Below are 7,603 nucleotides of genomic sequence, written 5' to 3'. Positions count from 1 at the left end.
GAAACTTAGGGTTAGGGTTAGAGTTTGCAAAAGTTAGGGTTAGGGTTAGGGTTAGGTTTAGGGTTAGCAAAAGACAGCGTTACTGTTAGGGTTAGGGTTAGGGTTAGGGTTAGGGTTAGGGTTAGGGTTATGGGTAAGGGTTAGTGTTGGGAAGAATTTTCCTCAGTGTGCGATCTAACAATCGCGATTTTAGCCCATTCCGGACACGCAGCGGTGCCCAGTAAACCCCTCTCAGGCTATAAGCTCGATTCACTGCCCACCACTCTCAGAATCTTTTGCTTTTTCTCTTGGGTCTCTGCTTTTGCTGTTGCTGTTCTGTTGCATGTCTGGCAGAATACCCACCACCGTCCAGTATGTACTCTGCTTCTATAGAGCACTGTCCCCTAACCCCAACATTAAAAGAGAGACTGGAAGCTATGCGCAAACCCTGTTCCCTAACCCTAACCCAAACCAAGACACTGGAAGCTATGCGCAAACCCTTTTCCCTCCCCCTAACCCTAAAAACGAGACTGCAAGTTATGCACAACCCCTCTTCCCTAACCCTAACCTTAAAAAAGAGACTGCAAGCTATGCGCAGACCCGAATCCCTCACCCTAATCCTAAAAAAGCGAATGCCAGCTATGTGCAAACCGTGTTCCCTAACCTTAACCTTAAAAAAGAGACTGCAAGCTACGCACAAAACCAGTTCCCTAACCCTAACTTTAAAAAAGAGACTGCAAGCTACTAGGGTTAGGGTTAGGGTTAGGGTAAGGGTTAGGGTTGGGGTTAGGGTTTAGGGTTAGGGTTAGGGTTAGGTTTCGAGTTCGGGTTAGGGTTAGGGTTAGGGTTCGGTTTAGGGTTAAGGTTAGGGTTAGGGTAAGGGTTAGGGGTTAGGGTTGGGGTTAGGGTTTGGGTTAGTCAGAATCTGTCTCAATGTACGATCTAACTATCGCGGGTTCACCCCATTCCAGGAACGCAGTGGTGCCCAGTAAACCCCTCTTGGGCTATAAGCCCGATTCAGTGCCCACCGCTGTCAGAATCTTTTGCTTTTTCTCTTGGGTCTCTGCCATTGTTGTTGCTGTTCTGTTGCGCGTCTGGTAGAATACCCGCGACCGTCCGGTATGTACTCTGCTTCTATAGAGCACTGGCCCCGCGCACTGGGTGGAGTCAAGGGGTGGAGTCAGTGCTGATTGGTCCGCGTCACTGGCTTTGCCTACTGGGCGGAGTCAGTGCTGATTGGTCCACACAGTAACTGCAAGCTATGCGCAAACCCTTTTCCCTAACACTAACCCTAAAAAAGAGACTGCAAGCTATGCGCAAACCCGTTTCCCTAACCCTAAAAAAAACCTGCAAGCTATGCGCAAACCCTTTTCCCTACCCCTCACCTTAAAAAAGAGACTGCAAGATACCACGGTCAGGGTTAGGGTTAGGGTTAGGGTTAGGGTTAGGGTTTGGGGTTAGGGTTAGGGTTAGGGTTAGGGTTAGGGTTAGGGTTAAGGTTAGGGTTATTGTTAGGGTTATGGTAAGGGTTAGGGTTGGGGTTAATGTTAGGGTTAGGTTTTGGGGTTAATGTTAGGGTTAATGTTAGGCTTAGGGTTAGAAAGGGTTAGGGTTAGGAAACTTAGGGTTAGGGTTAGAGTTTGCAAAAGTTAGGGTTAGGGTTGGGGTTAGGTTTAGGGTTAGCAAAAGACAGCGTTACTGTTAGGGTTAGGGTTAGGGTTAGGGTTAGGATTAGGGTTAGGGTTAGGGTTATGGGTAAGGGTTAGGGTTGGGAAGAATTTGCCTCAGTGTGTGATCTAACAATCGCGATTTTAGCCCATTCCGGACACGCAGCGGTGCCCAGTAAGCCCCTCTCAGGCTATAAGCTCTATTCACTGCCCCCCACTGTCAGAATCTTTTGCTTTTTCTCTTGGGTCTCTGCTTTTGCTGTTGCTGTTCTGTTGCGTGTCTGGCAGAATACCCACCACCGTCCAGTATGTACTCTGCTTCTATAGAGCACTGTCCCCTAACCCCAACATTAAAAGAGAGACTGGAAGCTATGCGCAAACGCTGTTCCCTAACCCTAACCCTAACCAAGAGACTGGAAGCTATGCGCAATCCCTTTTCCCTCCCCCTAACCCTAAAAACGAGACTGCAAGTTATGCGCAACCCCTCTTCCCTAACCCTAACCTTAAAAAAGAGACTGCAAGCTATACGCAGACCCTTTTCTCTGAACCTAACCTTAAAAAAGAGACTGCAAGCCATGCGCAGACCTGATTCCCTGACCCTAATCCTAAAAAAGCGAATGCACGCTATGTGCAAACCCTGTTCCCTAACCTTAACCTCAAAAAAGAGACTGCAAGCTATGCACAAAACCAGTTCCCTAACCCTAACTTTAAAAAAGAGACTGCAAGCTACTAGGGTTAGGGTTAGGGTTAGGGTAAGGGTTAGGGTTGGGGTTAGGGTTTAGGATTAGGGTTTAGGGTTAGGGTTAGGGTTAGGGTTAGGATTCGAGTTCGGGTTAGGGTTAGGGTTAGGGTTCGGTTTAGGGTTAAGGTTAGGGTTAGGGTAAGGGTTAGGGGTTTGGGTTGGGGTTAGGGTTAGGGTTAGTCAGAATCTGTCTCAATGCACGATCTAACTATCGCGGGTTTACCCCATTCCAGGAACGCAGTGGTGCCCAGTAAACCCCTCTTGGGCTATAAGCCCGATTCAGTGCCCACCACTGGCAGAATGTTTTGCTTTTTCTCTTGGGTCTCTGCCATTGTTGTTGCTGTTCTGTTGCGCGTCTGGTAGAATACCCGCGACCGTCCGGTATGTACTCCGCTTCTATAGAGCACTGGCCCCGTGTACTGGGTGGAGTCAAGAGGTGGAGTCAGTGCTGATTGGACCGCGTCACTGGTTTTGCCTACTGGGCGGAGTCAGTGCTGATTGGTCCACACAGTAACTGCAAGCTATGCGCAAACCCTTTTCCCTAACACTAACCCTAAAAAAGAGACTGCAAACTATGCGCAAACCCGTTTCCCTAACCCTAAAAAAAACCTGCAAGCTATGCGCAAACCCTTTTCCCTACCCCTCACCTTAAAAAAGAGACTGCAACATACCACGGTCAGGGTTAGGGTTAGGGTTAGGGTTAGGGTTAGGGTTTGGGGTTAGGGTTAGGGTTAGGGTTAGGGTTAGGGTTAGGGTTAAGGTTAGGGTTATTGTTAGGGTTATGGTAAGGGTTAGGGTTGGGGTTAATGTTAGGGTTAGGTTTTGAGTTAGGGTTAGGGTTAGAAAGGGTTAGGGTTAGGAAACTTAGGGTTAGGGTTAGAGTTTGCAAAAGTTAGGGTTAGGGTTAGGGTTAGGTTTAGGGTTAGCAAAAGACAGCGTTACTGTTAGGGTTAGGGTTAGGGTTAGGGTTAGGGTTAGGGTTAGGGTTATGGGTAAGGGTTAGTGTTAGGAAGAATTTGCCTCAGTGTGCGATCTAACAATCGCGATTTTAGCCCATTCCGGACACGCAGCGGTGCCCAGTAAACCCCTCTCAGGCTATAAGCTCGATTCACTGCCCACCACTCTCAGAATCTTTTGCTTTTTCTCTTGGGTCTCTGCTTTTGCTGTTGCTGTTCTGTTGCATGTCTGGCAGAATACCCACCACCGTCCAGTATGTACTCTGCTTCTATAGAGCACTGTCCCCTAACCCCAACATTAAAAGAGAGACTGGAAGCTATGCGCAAACCCTGTTCCCTAACCCTAACCCAAACCAAGAGACTGGAAGCTATGCGCAAACCCTTTTCCCTCCCCCTAACCCTAAAAACGAGACTGCAAGTTATGCACAACCCCTCTTCCCTAACCCTAACCTTAAAAAAGAGACTGCAAGCTATGCGCAGACCCGAATCCCTCACCCTAATCCTAAAAAAGCGAATGCCAGCTATGTGCAAACCGTGTTCCCTAACCTTAACCTTAAAAAAGAGACTGCAAGCTATGCACAAAACCAGTTCCCTAACCCTAACTTTAAAAAAGAGACTGCAAGCTACTAGGGTTAGGGTTAGGGTTAGGGTAAGGGTTAGGGTTGGGGTTAGGGTTTAGGGTTAGGGTTTAGGGTTAGGGTTAGGGTTAGGTTTCGAGTTCGGGTTAGGGTTAGGGTTAGGGTTCGGTTTAGGGTTAAGGTTAGGGTTAGGGTAAGGGTTAGGGGTTAGGGTTGGGGTTAGGGTTAGGGTTAGTCAGAATCTGTCTCAATGTACGATCTAACTATCGCGGGTTCACCCCATTCCAGGAACGCAGTGGTGCCCAGTAAACCCCTCTTGGGCTATAAGCCCGATTCAGTGCCCACCGCTGTCAGAATCTTTTGCTTTTTCTCTTGGGTCTCTGCCATTGTTGTTGCTGTTCTGTTGCGCGTCTGGTAGAATACCCGCGACCGTCCGGTATGTACTCTGCTTCTATAGAGCACTGGCCCCGCGCACTGGGTGGAGTCAAGGGGTGGAGTCAGTGCTGATTGGTCCGCGTCACTGGCTTTGCCTACTGGGCGGAGTCAGTGCTGATTGGTCCACACAGTAACTGCAAGCTATGCGCAAACCCTTTTCCCTAACACTAACCCTAAAAAAGAGACTGCAAGCTATGCGTAAACCCGTTTCCCTAACCCTAAAAAAAACCTGCAAGCTATGCGCAAACCCTTTTCCCTACCCCTCACCTTAAAAAAGAGACTGCAAGATACCACGGTCAGGGTTAGGGATAGGGTTAGGGTTAGGGTTAGGGTTTGGGGTTAGGGTTAGGGTTAGGGTTAGGGTTAGGGTTAGGGTTAGGGTTAGGGTTAAGGTTAGGGTTATTGTTAGGGTTATGGTAAGGGTTAGGGTTGGGGTTAATGTTAGGGTTAGGTTTTTGGGGTTAATGTTAGGGTTAATGTTAGGGTTAGGGTTAGAAAGGGTTAGGGTTAGGAAACTTAGGGTTAGGGTTAGAGTTTGCAAAAGTTAGGGTTAGGGTTGGGGTTAGGTTTAGGGTTAGCAAAAGACAGCGTTACTGTTAGGGTTAGGGTTAGGGTTAGGGTTAGGGTTAGGGTTAGGGTTAGGGTTATGGGTAAGGGTTAGTGTTGGGAAGAATTTGCCTCAGTGTGCGATCTAACAATCGCGATTTTAGCCCATTCCGGACACGCAGCGGTGCCCAGTAAGCCCCTCTCAGGCTATAAGCTCTATTCACTGCCCCCCACTGTCAGAATCTTTTGCTTTTTCTCTTGGGTCTCTGCTTTTGCTGTTGCTGTTCTGTTGCGTGTCTGGCAGAATACCCACCACCGTCCAGTATGTACTCTGCTTCTATAGAGCACTGTCCCCTAACCCCAACATTAAAAGAGAGACTGGAAGCTATGCGCAAACCCTGTTCCCTAACCCTAACCCTAACCAAGAGACTGGAAGCTATGCGCAATCCCTTTTCCCTCCCCCTAACCCTAAAAACGAGACTGCAAGTTATGCGCAACCCCTCTTCCCTAACCCTAACCTTAAAAAAGAGACTGCAAGCTATACGCAGACCCTTTTCTCTGAACCTAACCTTAAAAAAGAGACTGCAAGCCATGCGCAGACCTGATTCCCTGACCCTAATCCTAAAAAAGCGAATGCACGCTATGTGCAAACCCTGTTCCCTAACCTTAACCTCAAAAAAGAGACTGCAAGCTATGCACAAAACCAGTTCCCTAACCCTAACTTTAAAAAAGAGACTGCAAGCTACTAGGGTTAGGGTTAGGGTTAGGGTAAGGGTTAGGGTTGGGGTTAGGGTTTAGGATTAGGGTTTAGGGTTAGGGTTAGGGTTAGGGTTAGGATTCGAGTTCGGGTTAGGGTTAGGGTTAGGGTTCGGTTTAGGGTTAAGGTTAGGGTTAGGGTAAGGGTTAGGGGTTTGGGTTGGGGTTAGGGTTAGGGTTAGTCAGAATCTGTCTCAATGCACGATCTAACTATCGCGGGTTTACCCCATTCCAGGAACGCAGTGGTGCCCAGTAAACCCCTCTCGGGCTATAAGCCCGATTCAGTGCCCACCACTGTCAGAATGTTTTGCTTTTTCTCTTGGGTCTCTGCCATTGTTGTTGCTGTTCTGTTGCGCGTCTGGTAGAATACCCGCGACCGTCCGGTATGTACTCCGCTTCTATAGAGCACTGGCCCCGCGTACTGGGTGGAGTCAAGAGGTGGAGTCAGTGCTGATTGGACCGCGTCACTGGTTTTGCCTACTGGGCGGAGTCAGTGCTGATTGGTCCACACAGTAACTGCAAGCTATGCGCAAACCCTTTTCCCTAACACTAACCCTAAAAAAGAGACTGCAAACTATGCGCAAACCCGTTTCCCTAACCCTAAAAAAAACCTGCAAGCTATGCGCAAACCCTTTTCCCTACCCCTCACCTTAAAAAAGAGACTGCAAGATACCACGGTCAGGGTTAGGGTTAGGGTTAGGGTTAGGGTTAGGGTTTGGGGTTAGGGTTAGGGTTAGGGTTAGGGTTAGGGTTAGGGTTAGGGTTAGGGTTAAGGTTAGGGTTATTGTTAGGGTTATGGTAAGGGTTAGGGTTGGGGTTAATGTTAGGGTTAGGTTTTGAGTTAGGGTTAGGGTTAGAAAGGGTTAGGGTTAGGAAACTTAGGGTTAGGGTTAGAGTTTGCAAAAGTTAGGGTTAGGGTTAGGGTTAGGGTTAGGGTTATGGGTAAGGGTTAGTGTTGGGAAGAATTTGCCTCAGTGTGCGATCTAACAATCGCGATTTTAGCCCATTCCGGACACGCAGCGGTGCCCAGTAAACCCCTCTCAGGCTATAAGCTCGATTCACTGCCCACCACTCTCAGAATCTTTTGCTTTTTCTCTTGGGTCTCTGCTTTTGCTGTTGCTGTTCTGTTGCATGTCTGGCAGAATACCCACCACCGTCCAGTATGTACTCTGCTTCTATAGAGCACTGTCCCCTAACCCCAACATTAAAAGAGAGACTGGAAGCTATGCGCAAACCCTGTTCCCTAACCCTAACCCTAACCAAGAGACTGGAAGCTATGCGCAATCCCTTTTCCCTCCCCCTAACCCTAAAAACGAGACTGCAAGTTATGCACAACCCCTCTTCCCTAACCCTAACCTTAAAAAAGAGACTGCATGCTATGAGCAGACCCGAATCCCTCACCCTAATCCTAAAAAAGCGAATGCCAGCTATGTGCAAACCCTGTTCCCTAACCTTAACCTTAAAAAAGAGACTGCAAGCTATGCACAAAACCAGTTCCCTAACCCTAACTTTAAAAAAGAGACTGCAAGCTACTAGGGTTAGGGTTAGGGTTAGGGTAAGGGTTAGGGTTGGTGTTAGGGTTTAGGGTTAGTGTTTAGGGTTAGGGTTAGGGTTAGGGTTCGGGTTAGGGTTTGGGTTAGGGTTAGGGTTAGGGTTAGGGTTAGGGTTAGGGTTAGGGTTCGGGTTCGGGTTCGGGTTAGGGTTAGGGTTCGGGTTAGGGTTAAGGTTAGGGTTAGGGTAAGGGTTAGGGGTTAGGGTTGGGGTTAGGGTTTGGGTTAGTCAGTATCTGTCTCAATGCGCGATCTAACTATCGCGGGTTTACCCAATTCCAGGAACGCTGTGGTGCGCAGTAAACCCCTCTCGGGCTATAAGCCCGATTCAGTGCCCACCGCTGTCAGAATCTTTTGCTTTTTCTCTTGGGTCTCTGCCATTGTTGTTGCTGTT

Source organism: Manacus candei, unplaced genomic scaffold (genome assembly GCF_025592945.1).
Source record: "Manacus candei isolate 608988 ecotype Guabito, Panama unplaced genomic scaffold, ASM2559294v1 h1tg000029l, whole genome shotgun sequence".
In the NCBI taxonomy this organism is placed as follows: domain Eukaryota; kingdom Metazoa; phylum Chordata; class Aves; order Passeriformes; family Pipridae; genus Manacus; species Manacus candei.
This window is presented reverse-complemented; position numbering follows the sequence as displayed.